General features: G+C 45.9%; 1 non-coding gene across 1 annotated transcript; it reads left to right on the top strand.

Moving 5' to 3' along the window:
* Positions 1-14,720: 14,720 nt before the first annotated feature.
* TRNAH-GUG (transfer RNA histidin (anticodon GUG)) lies at positions 14,721-14,792 on the top strand. The gene has a single exon. It is a non-coding gene; the product is annotated as a tRNA-His (tRNA).
* The last annotated feature ends 2,332 nt before the right edge of the window (positions 14,793-17,124 follow it).

Genomic DNA, 17,124 nt, shown 5'->3' on the forward strand with positions numbered 1-17,124 from the left:
AGGGAGGAGATAAAATCCCCGTATGAAGCCGAGAGAACGAGGAGACATGAACGTGCATCCATGTATGCGGGCGAGAAGGGAAGGAGCATTGGTCATGCATCCCTGCATGAGGGTGAGACAGGGAGGAGATAAAATCCCTGTATGAAGCCAAGAGAACGAGGCGGCATGAACATGCATCCTTGTATGCAGGTGTGACATGGAGTCATCATGAACATGCATCCCTTTATAAGGACATAACATGGAGGACGCATGAACATGAATGCCTGAATTTTATGGTGGTGGCCTTCGGGTGATTTGGCACGTGCAATTGGTGAAGAGCACTTCTCCTGCGCAAAAAAATAAATTTACTATTAGCACCCCGGAGGGAGCCTCTGCACTTCTTATAGGGAGAAAACTCTGCAATGGAAGGGGACAGGTTCAATAACAGCTGTAAACTCTCACAAGACCATCACTGCTCTCACACTTTCCTGCTCTCAGGCTGGCGGGCCATTATCAGCCCTGGCTGCCGCACCATTGCCAGGTTTGTGTAACTATATTATTTCTATTTGGCTCCACTTTGATGACTTTCATTTGGATTCTGACTTGATTATTGAGATCTTAAATAAGTGACTGGGGATCAGGTGTCCACTTATTCTCATGGATAACATCACAACCAACCTTTAATTCAAACATGAGTCATGACATCACAGATGGAGTACAGCTTATGATAGAGGTGGAACGTCACATTGTAGCAGCCCAAGTAGCTCGCCGTGATCATATAGTGGTTAGTACTCTGCGTTGTGGCCGCAGCAACCTCGGTTCGAATCCGAGTCACGGCATTGCGGTGAGGCAATGTCACGGCAGTTGGGCAGATATTTTAGAATTTCCATTAATACATTGGCAATCTCTGTGGAGGACTGAAACAATTCGATATGTCCTGTTACTGTTATGAACCTTTTGTTTCTTTAATGCTCTTTGCACACTTTTTCATCGGGTGACTGTAATGTATTTCAACCAAATCTAATTAAGAGCGCATTATGTGGTGACATTTGCAGTACATGAAACATTATAACACTGCCATTTACGTCAATAACCACTAGCTTGATTAAGACATATGTATTGCAGCGACAGTATTTCCCAGTTACAAATGGGAATAAAAACAACATCCGCGAGGGATTGAACCAACGACATTTAACTGATGTTGCCAATGGAGCGCGTTACAGAGAGCGCAAAGTCCCGCCTTTACAGTCACACGCTGATGATAATACAGATGTTTAAATAAACAGGCATATCTGTGGACTTGTGGTCTTTCTACATTGGGACTCATAGTCTAGTCCTAGGCTATTGTAGGCACTGGCGTATCTTCTAGTGGAATGAGAGGCATTCTGTAGTCGCGTGAAAGGACCTTTCAAGTCAATCTGATCTGTATTGTCCTGTGAAAAAAAATGTTCTTAGACACAGTGAGGAGTTTTTGGGGATAATGGGAAAATCATTTCCAACTAAATGACAGGAATTTCTTAGTCCAATCATGAGGTGTGCTAGGCATTTTTATACTGTGGCGGAAAGAGAGAGAGTATAACAGTCATTATAAATAAAGGGCCAAGGAAGTGACAGTTTATGGAAGGAACAATTTGCACATAGTTTTAGAATTTGGTCAGGAGGAGGACAATGTGCTTACACATATGAAACATTAGAAGGTAGACATTATGGAAACACATATATTTCTTTATTTTTATTGTATTTGGGGAGAGGGGGTTAATATAGCACGTCCAATGTGGAAAAGTGCTTTCCATAGCACCTTGCAGGTGGGCGACATCTAGAGCTGTGCAGTAGCCACCCATGCCCCAGACGTCAAAGAGAACAAGAAGTTACACATGTTGGAAGTGAGGGTGAGACATTGAGGAGATATGATCCCCGTATGAAGCCGAGAAAAGGAGGAGGCGTGAACGTGCATCCATGTATGCAGGCGAGAAGGGAAGGAGCATTGGTCATGCATCCCTGCATGAGGGTGAGACAGGGAGGAGATATGATCCCCGTATGAAGCCGAGAGAAGGAGGAGGTGTGAACGAACGTGCATCCATGTATGCGGGCGAGACAGGAAGGAGCATTGGTCATGCATCCCTGCATGAGGGTGAGACAGGGAGGAGATATGATCCCCGTATGAAGCCGAGAGAAGGAGGAGGCGTGAACGTGCATCCATGTATGCAGGCGAGAAGGGAAGGAGCATTGGTCATGCATCCCCTCATGAGGGTGAGACAGGGAGGAGATATGATCCCCGTATGAAGCCGAGAGAAGGAGGAGGCGTGAACGTGCATCCATGTATGCGGGCGAGACGGGAAGGAGCATTGGTCATGCATCCCTTCCCGAGGGTGAGACAGGGAGGAGATAAAATCCCCGTATGAAGCCGAGAGAACGAGGAGACATGAACGTGCATCCATGTATGCGGGCGAGAAGGGAAGGAGCATTGGTCATGCATCCCTGCATGAGGGTGAGACAGGGAGAAGATAAAATCCCTGTATGAAGCCAAGAGAACGAGGCGGCATGAACATGCATCCTTGTATGCAGGTGTGACATGGAGTCATCATGAACATGCATCCCTTTATAAGGACATAACATGGAGGACGCATGAACATGAATGCCTGAATTTTATGGTGGTGGCCTTCAGGTGATTTGGCACGTGCAATTGGTGAAGAGCACTTCTCCTGCGCAAAAAAATAAATTTACTATTAGCACCCCGGAGGGAGCCTCTGCACTTCTTATAGGGAGAAAACTCTGCAATGGAAGGGGACAGGGTCAATAACAGCTGTAAACTCTCACAAGACCATCACTGCTCTCACACTTTCCTGCTCTCAGGCTGGCGGGCCATTATCGGCCCTGGCTGCCGCACCATTGCCAGGTTTGTGTAACTATATTATTTCTAATTGGCTCCACTTTGATGACTTTCATTTGGATTCTGACTTGATTATTGAGATCTTAAATAAGTGACTGGGGATCAGGTGCCCACTTATTCTCATGGATAACATCACAACCAACCTTTAATTCAAACATGAGTCATGACATCACAGATGGAGTACAGCTTATGATAGAGGTGGAACGTCACATTGTAGCAGCCCAAGTAGCTCGCCGTGATCGTATAGTGGTTAGTACTCTGCGTTGTGGCCGCAGCAAACTCGGTTCGAATCCGAGTCACGGCATTGCGGTGAGGCAATGTCACGGCAGTTGGGCAGATATTTTAGAATTTCCATTAATACATTGGCAATCTCTGTGGAGGACTGAAACAATTCGATATGTCCTGTTACTGTTATGAACCTTTTGTTTCTTTAATGCTCTTTGCACACTTTTTCATCGGGTGACTGTAATGTATTTCAACCAAATCTAATTAAGAGCGCATTATGTGGTGACATTTGCAGTACATGAAACATTATAACACTGCCATTTACGTCAATAACCACTAGCTTGATTAAGACATATGTATTGCAGCGACAGTATTTCCCAGTTACAAATGGGAATAAAAACAACATCCGCGAGGGATTGAACCAACGACATTTAACTGATGTTGCCAATGGAGCGCGTTACAGAGAGCGCGAGGTCCCGCCTTTACAGTCACACGCTGATGATAATACAGATGTTTAAATAAACAGGCATATCTGTGGACTTGTGGTCTTTCTACATTGGGACTCATAGTCTAGTCCTAGGCTATTGTAGGCACTGGCGTATCTTTTAGTGGAATGAGAGGCATTCTGTAGTCGCGTGAAAGGACCTTTCAAGTCAATCTGATCTGTATTGTCCTGTGAAAAAAAGCGTTCTTAGACACAGTGAGGAGTTTTTGGGGATAATGGGAAAATCATTTCCAACTAAATGACAGGAATTTCTTAGTCCAATCATGAGGTGTGCTAGGCTTTTTTATACTGTGGCGGAAAGAGAGAGAGTATAACAGTCATTATAAATAAAGGGCGAAGGAAGTGACAGTTTATGGAAGGAACAATTTGCACATAGTTTTAGAATGTGGTCAGGAGGAGGACAATGTGCTTACACATATGAAACATTAGAAGGTAGACATTATGGAAGCACATATATTTCTTTATTTTTATTGTATTTGGGGAGAGGGGGTTAATATAGCACGTCCAATGTGGAAAAGTGCTTTCCATAGCACCTTGCAGGTGGGCGACATCTAGATCTGTGCAGTAGCCACCCATGCCCCAGACGTCAAAGAGAACAAGAAGTTACACATGTTGGAAGTGAGGGTGAGACATTGAGGAGATATGATCCCCGTATGAAGCCGAGAGAAGGAGGAGGCGTGAACGTGCATCCATGTATGCAGGCGAGAAGGGAAGGAGCATTGGTCATGCATCCCTGCATGAGGGTGAGACAGGGAGGAGATATGATCCCCGTATGAAGCCGAGAGAAGGAGGAGGCGTGAACGTGCATCCATGTATGCGGGCGAGACAGGAAGGAGCATTGGTCATGCATCCCTGCATGAGGGTGAGACAGGGAGGAGATATGATCCCCGTATGAAGCCGAGAGAAGGAGGAGGCGTGAACGTGCATCCATGTATGCATGCGAGAAGGGAAGGAGCATTGGTCATGCATCCCTGCATGAGGGTGAGACAGGGAGGAGATATGATCCCCGTATGAAGCCGAGAGAAGGAGGAGGCGTGAACCTGCATCCATGTATGCGGGCGAGACAGGAAGGAGCATTGGTCATGCATCCCTGCATGAGGGTGAGACAGGGAGGAGATATGATCCCCGTATGAAGCCGAGAGAAGGAGGAGGCGTGAACGTGCATCCATGTATGCGGGCGAGACGGGAAGGAGCATTGGTCATGCATCCCTTCCTGAGGGTGAGACAGGGAGGAGATAAAATCCCCGTATGAAGCCGAGAGAACGAGGAGACATGAACGTGCATCCATGTATGCGGGCGAGAAGGGAAGGAGCATTGGTCATGCATCCCTGCATGAGGGTGAGACAGGGAGGAGATAAAATCCCTGTATGAAGCCAAGAGAACGAGGCGGCATGAACATGCATCCTTGTATGCAGGTGTGACATGGAGTCATCATGAACATGCATCCCTTTATAAGGACATAACATGGAGGACGCATGAACATGAATGCCTGAATTTTATGGTGGTGGCCTTCGGGTGATTTGGCACGTGCAATTGGTGAAGAGCACTTCTCCTGCGCAAAAAAATAAATGTACTATTAGCACCCCGGAGGGAGCCTCTGCACTTCTTATAGGGAGAAAACTCTGCAATGGAAGGGGACAGGGTCAATAACAGCTGTAAACTCTCACAAGACCATCACTGCTCTCACACTTTCCTGCTCTCAGGCTGGCGGGCCATTATCGGCCCTGGCTGCCGCACCATTGCCAGGTTTGTGTAACTGTATTATTTCTAATTGGCTCCACTTTGATGACTTTCATTTGGATTCTGACTTGATTATTGAGATCTTAAATAAGTGACTGGGGATCAGGTGTCCACTTATTCTCATGGATAACATCACAACCAACCTTTAATTCAAACATGAGTCATGACATCACAGATGGAGTACAGCTTATGATAGAGGTGGAACGTCACATTGTAGCAGCCCAAGTAGCTCGCTGTGATCGTATAGTGGTTAGTACTCTGCGTTGTGGCCGCAGCAACCTCTGTTCGAATCCGAGTCACAGCATTGCGGTGAGGCAATGTCACGGCAGTTGGGCAGATATTTTACAATTTCCATTAATACATTGGCAATCTCTGTGGAGGACTAAAACAATTCGATATGTCCTGTTACTGTTATGAACCTTTTGTTTCTTTAATGCTCTTTGCACACTTTTTCATCGGGTGACTGTAATGTATTTCAACCAAATCTAATTAAGAGCGCATTATGTGGTGACATTTGCAGTACATGAAACATTATAACACTGCCATTTACGTCAATAACCACTAGCTTGATTAAGACATATGTATTGCAGCAACAGTATTTCCCAGTTACAAATGGGAATAAAAACAACATCCGCGAGGGATTGAACCAACGACATTTAACTGATGTTGCCAATAGAGCGCGTTACAGAGAGCGCGAGGTCCCGCCTTTACAGTCACAAGCTCATGATAATACAGATGTTTAAATAAACAGGCATATCTGTGGACTTGTTGTCTTTCTACATTGGGACTCATAGTCTAGTCCTAGGCTATTGTAGGCACTGGCGTATCTTTTAGTGGAATGAGAGGCATTCTGTAGTCGCGTGAAAGGACCTTTCAAGTCAATCTGATCTGTATTGTCCTGTGAAAAAAAGCGTTCTTAGACACAGTGAGGAGTTTTTGGGGATAATGGGAAAATAATTTCCAACTAAATGACAGGAATTTCTTAGTCCAATCATGAGGTGTGCTAGGCGTTTTTATACTGTGGCGGAAAGAGAGAGAGTATAACAGTCATTATAAATAAAGGGCCAAGGAAGTGACAGCTTATGGAAGGAACAATTTGCACATAGTTTTAGAATGTGGTCAGGAGGAGGACAATGTGCTTACACATATGAAACATTAGAAGGTAGACATTATGGAAGCACATATATTTCTTTATTTTTATTGTATTTGGGGAGAGGGGGTTAATATAGCACGTCCAATGTGGAAAAGTGCTTTCCATAGCACCTTGCAGGTGGGCGACATCTAGAGCTGTGCAGTAGCCACCCATGCCCCAGACGTCAAAGAGAACAAGAAGTTACACATGTTGGAAGTGAGGGTGAGACATTGAGGAGATATGATCCCCGTATGAAGCCGAGAGAAGGAGGAGGCGTGAACGTGCATCCATGTATGCAGGCGAGAAGGGAAGGAGCATTGGTCATGCATCCCTGCATGAGGGTGAGACAGGGAGGAGATATGATCCCCGTATGAAGCCGAGAGAAGGAGGAGGCGTGAACGTGCATCCATGTATGCGGGCGAGACAGGAAGGAGCCTTGGTCATGCATCCCTGCATGAGGGTGAGACAGGGAGGAGATATGATCCCCGTATGAAGCCGAGAGAAGGAGGAGGCGTGAACGTGCATCCATGTATGCGGGCGAGACGGGAAGGAGCATTGGTCATGCATCCCTTCCTGAGGGTGAGACAGGGAGGAGATAAAATCCCCGTATGAAGCCGAGAGAACGAGGAGACATGAACGTGCATCCATGTATGCGGGCGAGAAGGGAAGGAGCATTGGTCATGCATCCCTGCATGAGGGTGAGACAGGGGAGGAGATAAAATCCCTGTATGAAGCCAAGAGAACGAGGCGGCATGAACATGCATCCTTGTATGCAGGTGCGACATGGAGTCATCATGAACATGCATCCCTTTATAAGGACATAACATGGAGGACGCATGAACATGAATGCCTGAATTTTATGGTGGTGGCCTTCGGGTGATTTGGCACGTGCAATTGGTGAAGAGCACTTCTCCTGCGCAAAAAAATAAATGTACTATTAGCACCCCGGAGGGAGCCTCTGCACTTCTTATAGGGAGAAAACTCTGCAATGGAAGGGGACAGGGTCAATAACAGCTGTAAACTCTCACAAGACCATCACTGCTCTCACACTTTCCTGCTCTCAGGCTGGCGGGCCATTATCGGCCCTGGCTGCCGCACGATTGCCAGGTTTGTGTAACTATATTATTTCTAATTGGCTCCACTTTGATGACTTTCATTTGGATTCTGACTTGATTATTGAGATCTTAAATAAGTGACTGGGGATCAGGTGTCCACTTATTCTCATGGATAACATCACAACCAACCTTTAATTCAAACATGAGTCATGACATCACAGATGGAGTACAGCTTATGATAGAGGTGGACGTCACATTGTAGCAGCCCAAGTAGTTCGTCGTGATCGTATAGTGGTTAGTACTCTGCGTTGTGGCCGCAGCAACCTCGGTTCGAATCCGAGTCACGGCATTGCGGTGAGGCAATGTCACCGCAGTTGGGCAGATATTTTACAATTTCCATTAATACATTGGCAATCTCTGTGGAGGACTGAAACAATTCGATATGTCCTGTTACTGTTATGAACCTTTTGTTTCTTTAATGCTCTTTGCACACTTTTTCATCGGGTGACTGTAATGTATTTCAACCAAATCTAATTAAGAGCGCATTATGTGGTGACATTTGCAGTACATGAAACATTATAACACTGCCATTTACGTCAATAACCACTAGCTTGATTAAGACATATGTATTGCAGCGACAGTATTTCCCAGTTACAAATGGGAATAAAAACAACATCCGCGAGGGATTGAACCAACGACATTTAACTGATGTTGCCAATGGAGCGCGTTACAGAGAGCGCAAGGTCCCGCCTTTACAGTCACACGCTGATGATAATACAGATGTTTAAATAAACAGGCATATCTGTGGACTTGTGGTCTTTCTACATTGGGACTCATAGTCTAGTCCTAGGCTATTGTAGGCACTGGCGTATCTTTTAGTGGAATGAGAGGCATTCTGTAGTCGCGTGAAAGGACCTTTCAAGTCAATCTGATCTGTATTGTCCTGTGAAAAAAAGCGTTCTTAGACACAGTGAGGAGTTTTTGGGGATAATGGGAAAATCATTTACAACTAAATGACAGGAATTTCTTAGTCCAATCATGAGGTGTGCTAGGCTTTTTTGTACTGTGGCGGAAAGAGAGAGAGTATAACAGTCATTATAAATAAAGGGCCAAGGAAGTGACAGTTTATGGAAGGAACAATTTGCACATAGTTTTAGAATGTGGTCAGGAGGAGGACAATGTGCTTACACATATGAAACATTAGAAGGTAGACATTATGGAAGCACATATATTTCTTTATTTTTATTGTATTTGGGGAGAGGGGGTTAATATAGCACGTCCAATGTGGAAAAGTGCTTTTCATAGCACCTTGCAGGAGGGCGACATCTAGAGCTGTGCAGTAGCCACCCATGCCCCAGACGTCAAAGAGAACAAGAAGTTACACATGTTGGAAGTGAGGGCGAGACATTGAGGAGATATGATCCCCGTATGAAGCAGAGAGAAGGAGGAGGCGTGAACGTGCATCCATGTATGCAGGCGAGAAGGGAAGGAGCATTGGTCATGCATCCCTGCATGACGGTGAGACAGGGAGGAGATATGATCCCCGTATGAAGCCGAGAGAAGGAGGAGGCGTGAACGTGCATCCCTGTATGCGGGCGAGACAGGAAGGAGCATTGGTCATGCATCCCTGCATGAGGGTGAGACAGGGAGGAGATATGATCCCCGTATGAAGCCGAGAGAAGGAGGAGGCGTGAACGTGCATCCATGTATGCAGGCGAGAAGGGAAGGAGCATTGGTCATGCATCCCTGCATGAGGGTGAGACAGGGAGGAGATATGATCCCCGTATGAAGCCGAGAGAAGGAGGAGGCGTGAACGTGCATCCATGTATGCGGGCGAGACGGGAAGGAGCATTGATCATGCATCCCTTCCTGAGGGTGAGACAGGGAGGAGATAAAATCCCTGTATGAAGCCGAGAGAACGAGGAGACATGAACGTGCATCCATATATGCGGGCGAGAAGTGAAGGAGCATTGGTCATGCATCCCTGCATGAGGGTGAGACAGGGAGGAGATAAAATCCCTGTATGAAGCCAAGAGAATGAGGCGGCATGAACATGCATCCTTGTATGCAGGTGTGACATGGAGTCATCATGAACATGCATCCCTTTATAAGGACATAACATGGAGGACCATGAACATGAATGCCTGAATTTTATGGTGGTGGCCTTCGGGTGATTTGGCACGTGCAATTGGTGAAGAGCACTTCTCCTGCGCAAAAAAATAAATTTACTATTAGCACCCCGGAGGGAGCCTCTGCACTTCTTATAGGGAGAAAACTCTGCAATGGAAGGGGACAGGGTCAATAACAGCTGTAAACTCTCACAAGACCATCACTGCTCTCACACTTTCCTGCTCTCAGGCTTGCGGGCCATTATCGGCCCTGGCTGCCGCACGATTGCCAGGTTTGTGTAACTATATTATTTCTAATTGGCTCCACTTTGATGACTTTCATTTGGATTCTGACTTGATTATTGAGATCTTAAATAAGTGACTGGGGATCAGGTGTCCACTTATTCTCCTGGATAACATCACAACCAACCTTTAATTCAAACATGAGTCATGACATCACAGATGGAGTACAGCTTATGATAGAGGTGGAACGACACATTGTAGCAGCCCAAGTAGCTCGCCGTGATCGTATAGTGGTTAGTACTCTGCGTTGTGGCCGCAGCAACCTCTGTTCGAATCCGAGTCACGGCATTGCGGTGAGGCAATGTCACGGCAGTTGGGCAGATATTTTAGAATTTCCATTAATACATTGGCAATCTCTGTGGAGGACTGAAACAATTCGATATGTCCTGTTACTGTTATGAACCTTTTGTTTCTTTAATGCTCTTTGCACACTTTTTCATCGGGTGACTGTAATGTATTTCAACCAAATCTAATTAAGAGCGCATTATGTGGTGACATTTGCAGTACATGAAACATTATAACACTGCCATTTACGTCAATAACCACTAGCTTGATTAAGACATATGTATTGCAGCGACAGTATTTCCCAGTTACAAATGGGAATAAAAACAACATCCGCGAGGGATTGAACCAACGACATTTAACTGATGTTGCCAATGGAGCGCGTTACAGAGAGCGCGAGGTCCCGCCTTTACAGTCACACGCTGATGATAATACAGATGTGTAAATAAACAGGCATATCTGTGGACTTGTGGTCTTTCTACATTGGGACTCATAGTCTAGTCCTCGGCTATTGTAGGCACTGGCGTATCTTTTAGTGGAATGAGAGGCATTCTGTAGTCGCGTGAAAGGACCTTTCAAGTCAATCTGATCTGTATTGTCCTGTGAAAAAAAGCGTTCTTAGACACAGTGAGGAGTTTTTGGGGATAATGGGAAAATCATTTCCAACTAAATGACAGGAATTTCTTAGTCCAATCATGAGGTGTGCTAGGCTTTTTTATACTGTGGCGGAAAGAGAGAGAGTATAACAGTCATTATAAATAAAGGGCCAAGGAAGTGACAGTTTATGGAAGGAACAATTTGCACATAGTTTTAGAATGTGGTCAGGAGGAGGACAATGTGCTTACACATATGAAACATTAGAAGGTAGACATTATGGAAGCACATATATTTCTTTATTTTTATTGTATTTGGGGAGAGGGGGTTAATATAGCACGTCCAATGTGGAAAAGTGCTTTCCATAGCACCTTGCAGGTGGGCGACATCTAGAGCTGTGCAGTAGCCACCCATGCCCCAGACGTCAAAGAGAACAAGAAGTTACACATGTTGGAAGTGAGGGTGAGACATTGAGGAGATATGATCCCCCTATGAAGCCGAGAAAAGGAGGAGGCGTGAACGTGCATCCATGTATGCAGGCGAGAAGGGAAGGAGCATTGGTCATGCATCCCTGCATGAGGGTGAGACAGGGAGGAGATATGATCCCCATATGAAGCCGAGAGAAGGAGGAGGCGTGAACGTGCATCCATGTATGCAGGCGAGAAGGGAAGGAGCATTGGTCATGCATCCCTGCATGAGGGTGAGACAGGGAGGAGATATGATCCCCGTATGAAGCCGAGAGAAGGAGGAGGCGTGAACGTGCATCCATGTATGCGGGCGAGACGGGAAGGAGCATTGATCATGCATCCCTTCCTGAGGGTGAGACAGGGAGGAGATAAAATCCCTGTATGAAGCCGAGAGAACGAGGAGACATGAACGTGCATCCATGTATGCGGGCGAGAAGGGAAGGAGCATTGGTCATGCATCCCTGCATGAGGGTGAGACAGGGAGGAGATAAAATCCCTGTATGAAGCCAAGAGAATGAGGCGGCATGAACATGCATCCTTGTATGCAGGTGTGACATGGAGTCATCATGAACATGCATCCCTTTATAAGGACATAACATGGAGGACGCATGAACATGAATGCCTGAATTTTATGGTGGTGGCCTTCGGGTGATTTGGCACGTGCAATTGGTGAAGAGCACTTCTCCTGCGCAAAAAAATAAATTTACTATTAGCACCCCGGAGGGAGCCTCTGCACTTCTTATAGGGAGAAAACTCTGCAATGGAAGGGGACAGGGTCAATAACAGCTGTAAACTCTCACAAGACCATCACTGCTCTCACACTTTCCTGCTCTCAGGCTGGCGGGCCATTATCGGCCCTGGCTGCCGCACCATTGCCAGGTTTGTGTAACTATATTATTTCTAATTGGCTCCACTTTGATGACTTTCATTTGGATTCTGACTTGATTATTGAGATCTTAAATAAGTGACTGGGGATCAGGTGTCCACTTATTCTCATGGATAACATCACAACCAACCTTTAATTCAAACATGAGTCATGACATCACAGATGGAGTACAGCTTATGATAGAGGTGGAACGACACATTGCAGCAGCCCAAGTAGCTCGCCGTGATCGTATAGTGGTTAGTACTCTGCGTTGTGGCCGCAGCAACCTCGGTTATATTGCGGTGAGGCAATGTCACGGCAGTTGGGCAGATATTTTAGAATTTCCATTAATACATTGGCAATCTCTGTGGAGGACTGAAAATATTCGATATGTCCTGTTACTGTTATGAACCTTTTGTTTCTTTAATGCTCTTTGCACACTTTTTCATCGGGTAACTGTAATGTATTTCAACCAAATCTAATTAAGAGCGCATTATGTGGTGACATTTGCAGTACATGAAACATTATAACACTGCCATTTACGTCAATAACCACTAGCTTGATTAAGACATATGTATTGCAGCGACAGTATTTCCCAGTTACAAATGGGAATAAAAACAACATCCGCGAGGGATTGAACCAACGACATTTAACTGATGTTGCCAATGGAGCGCGTTACAGAGAGCGCGAGGTCCCGCCTTTACAGTCACACGCTGATGATAATACAGATGTTTAAATAAATAGGCATATCTGTGGACTTGTGGTCTTTCTACATTGGGACTCATAGTCTAGTCCTAGGCTATTGTAGGCACTGGCGTATCTTTTAGTGGAATGATAGGCATTCTGTAGTCGCGTGAAAGGACCTTTCAAGTCAATCTGATCTGTATTGTCCTGTGAAAAAAAGCGTTCTTAGACACAGTGAGGAGTTTTTGGGGATAATGGGAAAATCATTTCCAACTAAATGACAGGAATTTCTTAGTCCAATCATGAGGTGTGCTAGGCTTTTTTATACTGTGGCGGAAAGAGAGAGAGTATAACAGTCATTATAAATAAAGGGCCAAGGAAGTGACAGTTTATGGAAGGAACAATTTGCACATAGTTTTAGAATGTGGTCAGGAGGAGGACAATGTGCTTACACATATGAAACATTAGAAGGTAGACATTATGGAAGCACATATATTTCTTTATTTTTATTGTATTTGGGGAGAGGGGGTTAATATAGCACGTCCAATGTGGAAAAGTGCTTTTCATAGCACCTTGCAGGTGGGCGACATCTAGAGCTGTGCAGTAGCCACCCATGCTCCAGACGTCAAAGAGAACAAGAAGTTACACATGTTGGAAGTGAGGGTGAGACATTGAGGAGATATGATCCCCGTATGAAGCCGAGAGAAGGAGGAGGCGTGAACGTGCATCCATGTATGCAGGCGAGAAGGGAAGGAGCATTGGTCATGCATCCCTGCATGAGGGTGAGACAGGGAGGAGATATGATCCCCGTATGAAGCCGAGAGAAGGAGGAGGCGTGAACGTGCATCCATGTATGCGGGCGAGACAGGAAGGAGCATTGGTCATGCATCCCTGCATGAGGGTGAGACAGGGAGGAGATATGATCCCCGTATGAAGCCGAGAGAAGGAGGAGGCGTGAACGTGCATCCATGTATGCAGGCGAGAAGTGAAGGAGCATTGGTCATGCATCCCTGCATGAGGGTGAGACAGGGAGGAGATATGATCCCCGTATGAAGCCGAGAGAAGGAGGAGGCGTGAACGTGCATCCATGTATGCGGGCGAGACGGGAAGGAGCATTGATCATGCATCCCTTCCTGAGGGTGAGACAGGGAGGAGATAAAATCCCTGTATGAAGCCGAGAGAACGAGGAGACTGAACGTGCATCCATGTATGCGGGCGAGAAGGGAAGGAGCATTGGTCATGCATCCCTGCATGAGGGTGAGACAGGGAGGAGATAAAATCCCTGTATGAAGCCAAGAGAACGAGGCGGCATGAACATGCATCCTTGTATGCAGGTGTGACATGGAGTCATCATGAACATGCATCCCTTTATAAGGACATAACATGGAGGACGCATGAACATGAATGCCTGAATTTTATGGTGGTGGCCTTCGGGTGATTTGGCACGTGCAATTGGTGAAGAGCACTTCTCCTGCGCAAAAAAATAAATTTACTATTAGCACCCCGGAGGGAGCCTCTGCACTTCTTATAGGGAGAAAACTCTGCAATGGAAGGGGACAGGGTCAATAACAGCTGTAAACTCTCACAAGACCATCACTGCTCTCACACTTTCCTGCTCTCAGGCTGGCGGGCCATTATCGGCCCTGGCTGCCGCACCATTGCCAGGTTTGTGTAACTATATTATTTCTAATTTGCTCCACTTTGATGACTTTCATTTGGATTCTGACTTGATTATTGAGATCTTAAATAAGTGACTGGGGATCAGGTGTCCACTTATTCTCATGGATAACATCACAACCAACCTTTAATTCAAACATGAGTCATGACATCACAGATGGAGTACAGCTTATGATAGAGGTGGAACGACACATTGTAGCAGCCCAAGTAGCTCGCCGTGATCGTATAGTGGTTAGTACTCTGCGTTGTGGCCGCAGCAACCTCGGTTCGAATCCGAGTCACGGCATTGCGGTGAGGCAATGTCACGGCAGTTGGGCAGATATTTTAGAATTTCCATTAATACATTGGCAATCTCTGTGGAGGACTGAAACAATTCGATATGTCCTGTTACTGTTATGAACCTTTTGTTTCTTTAATGCTCTTTGCACACTTTTTCATCGGGTGACTGTAATGTATTTCAACCAAATCTAATTAAGAGCGCATTATGTGGTGACATTTGCAGTACATGAAACATTATAACACTGCCATTTACGTCAATAACCACTAGCTTGATTAAGACATATATATTGCAGCGACAGTATTTCCCAGTTACAAATGGGAATAAAAACAACATCCGCGAGGGATTGAACCAACGACATTTAACTGATGTTGCCAATGGAGCGCGTTACAGAGAGCGCGAGGTCCCGCCTTTACAGTCACACGCTGATGATAATACAGATGTTTAAATAAACAGGCATATCTGTGGACTTGTGGTCTTTCTACATTGGGACTCATAGTCTAGTCCTAGGCTATTGTAGGCACTGGCGTATCTTTTTGTGGAATGATAGGCATTCTGTAGTCGCGTGAAAGGACCTTTCAAGTCAATCTGATCTGTATTGTCCTGTGAAAAAAAGCGTTCTTAGACACAGTGAGGAGTTTTTGGGGATAATGGGAAAATCATTTCCAACTAAATGACAGGAATTTCTTAGTCCAATCATGAGGTGTGCTAGGCTTTTTTATACTGTGGCGGAAAGAGAGAGAGTATAACAGTCATTATAAATAAAGGGCCAAGGAAGTGACAGTTTATGGAAGGAACAATTTGCACATAGTTTTAGAATGTGGTCAGGAGGAGGACAATGTGCTTACACATATGAAACATTAGAAGGTAGACATTATGGAAGCACATATATTTCTTTATTTTTATTGTATTTGGGGAGAGGGGGTTAATATAGCACGTCCAATGTGGAAAAGTGCTTTCCATAGCACCTTGCAGGTGGGCGACATCTAGAGCTGTGCAGTAGCCACCCATGCCCCAGACGTCAAAGAGAACAAGAAGTTACACATGTTGGAAGTGAGGGTGAGACATTGAGGAGATATGATCCCCGTATGAACCCGAGAGAAGGAGGAGGCGTGAACGTGCATCCATGTATGCAGGCGAGAAGGGAAGGAGCATTGGTCATGCATCCCTGCATGAGGGTGAGACAATGAGGAGATATGATCCCCGTATGAAGCCGAGAGAAGGAGGAGGCGTGAACGTGCATCCATGTATGCGGGCGAGACAGGAAGGAGCATTGGTCATGCATCCCTGCATGAGGGTGAGACAGGGAGGAGATATGATCCCCGTATGAATCCGAGAGAAGGAGGAGGCGTGAACGTGCATCCATGTATGCAGGCGAGAAGGGAAGGAGCATTGGTCATGCATCCCTGCATGAGGGTGAGACAGGGAGGAGATATGATCCCCGTATGAAGCCGAGAGAAGGAGGAGGCGTGAACGTGCATCCATGTATGCGGGCGAGACAGGAAGGAGCATTGGTCATGCATCCCTGCATGAGGGTGAGACAGGGAGGAGATATGATCCCCGTATGAAGCCGAGAGAAGGAGGAGGCGTGAACGTGCATCCATGTATGCGGGCGAGACGGGAAGGAGCATTGGTCATGCATCCCTTCCTGAGGGTGAGACAGGGAGGAGATAAAATCCCTGTATGAAGCCGAGAGAACGAGGCGGCATGAACATGCATCCTTGTATGCAGGTGTGACATGGAGTCATCATGAACATGCATCCCTTTATAAGGACATAACATGGAGGACACATGAACATGAATGCCTGAATTTTATGGTGGTGGCCTTTGGGTGATTTGGCACGTGCAATTGGTGAAGAGCACTTCTCCTGCGCAAAAAAATAAATGTAGTATTAGCACCCCGGAGGGAGCCTCTGCACTTCTTATAGGGAGAAAACTCTGCAATGGAAGGGGACAGGGTCAATAACAGCTGTAAACGCTCACAAGACCATCACTGCTCTCACACTTTCCTGCTCTCAGGCTGGCGGGCCATTATCGGCCCTGGCTGCCGCACCATTGTCAGGTTTGTGTAACTATATTATTTCTAATTGGCTCCACTTTGATGACTTTCATTTGGATTCTGACTTGATTATTGAGATCTTAAATAAGTGACTGGGGATCAGGTGTCCACTTATTCCCATGGATAACATCACAACCAACCTTTAATTCAAACATGAGTCATGACATCACAGATGGAGTACAGCTTATGATAGAGGTGGAACGTCACATTGTAGCAGCCCAAGTAGCTCACCGTGATCGTATAGTGGTTAGTACTCTGCCGAGTCACGGCATTGCGGTGAGG

The sequence above is a fragment of the Ambystoma mexicanum genome (assembly GCF_040938575.1).
Source record: "Ambystoma mexicanum isolate Mex_15411 chromosome 12 unlocalized genomic scaffold, UKY_AmexF1_1 Mex_chr12_unloc.1, whole genome shotgun sequence".
Classification (NCBI taxonomy): domain Eukaryota; kingdom Metazoa; phylum Chordata; class Amphibia; order Caudata; family Ambystomatidae; genus Ambystoma; species Ambystoma mexicanum.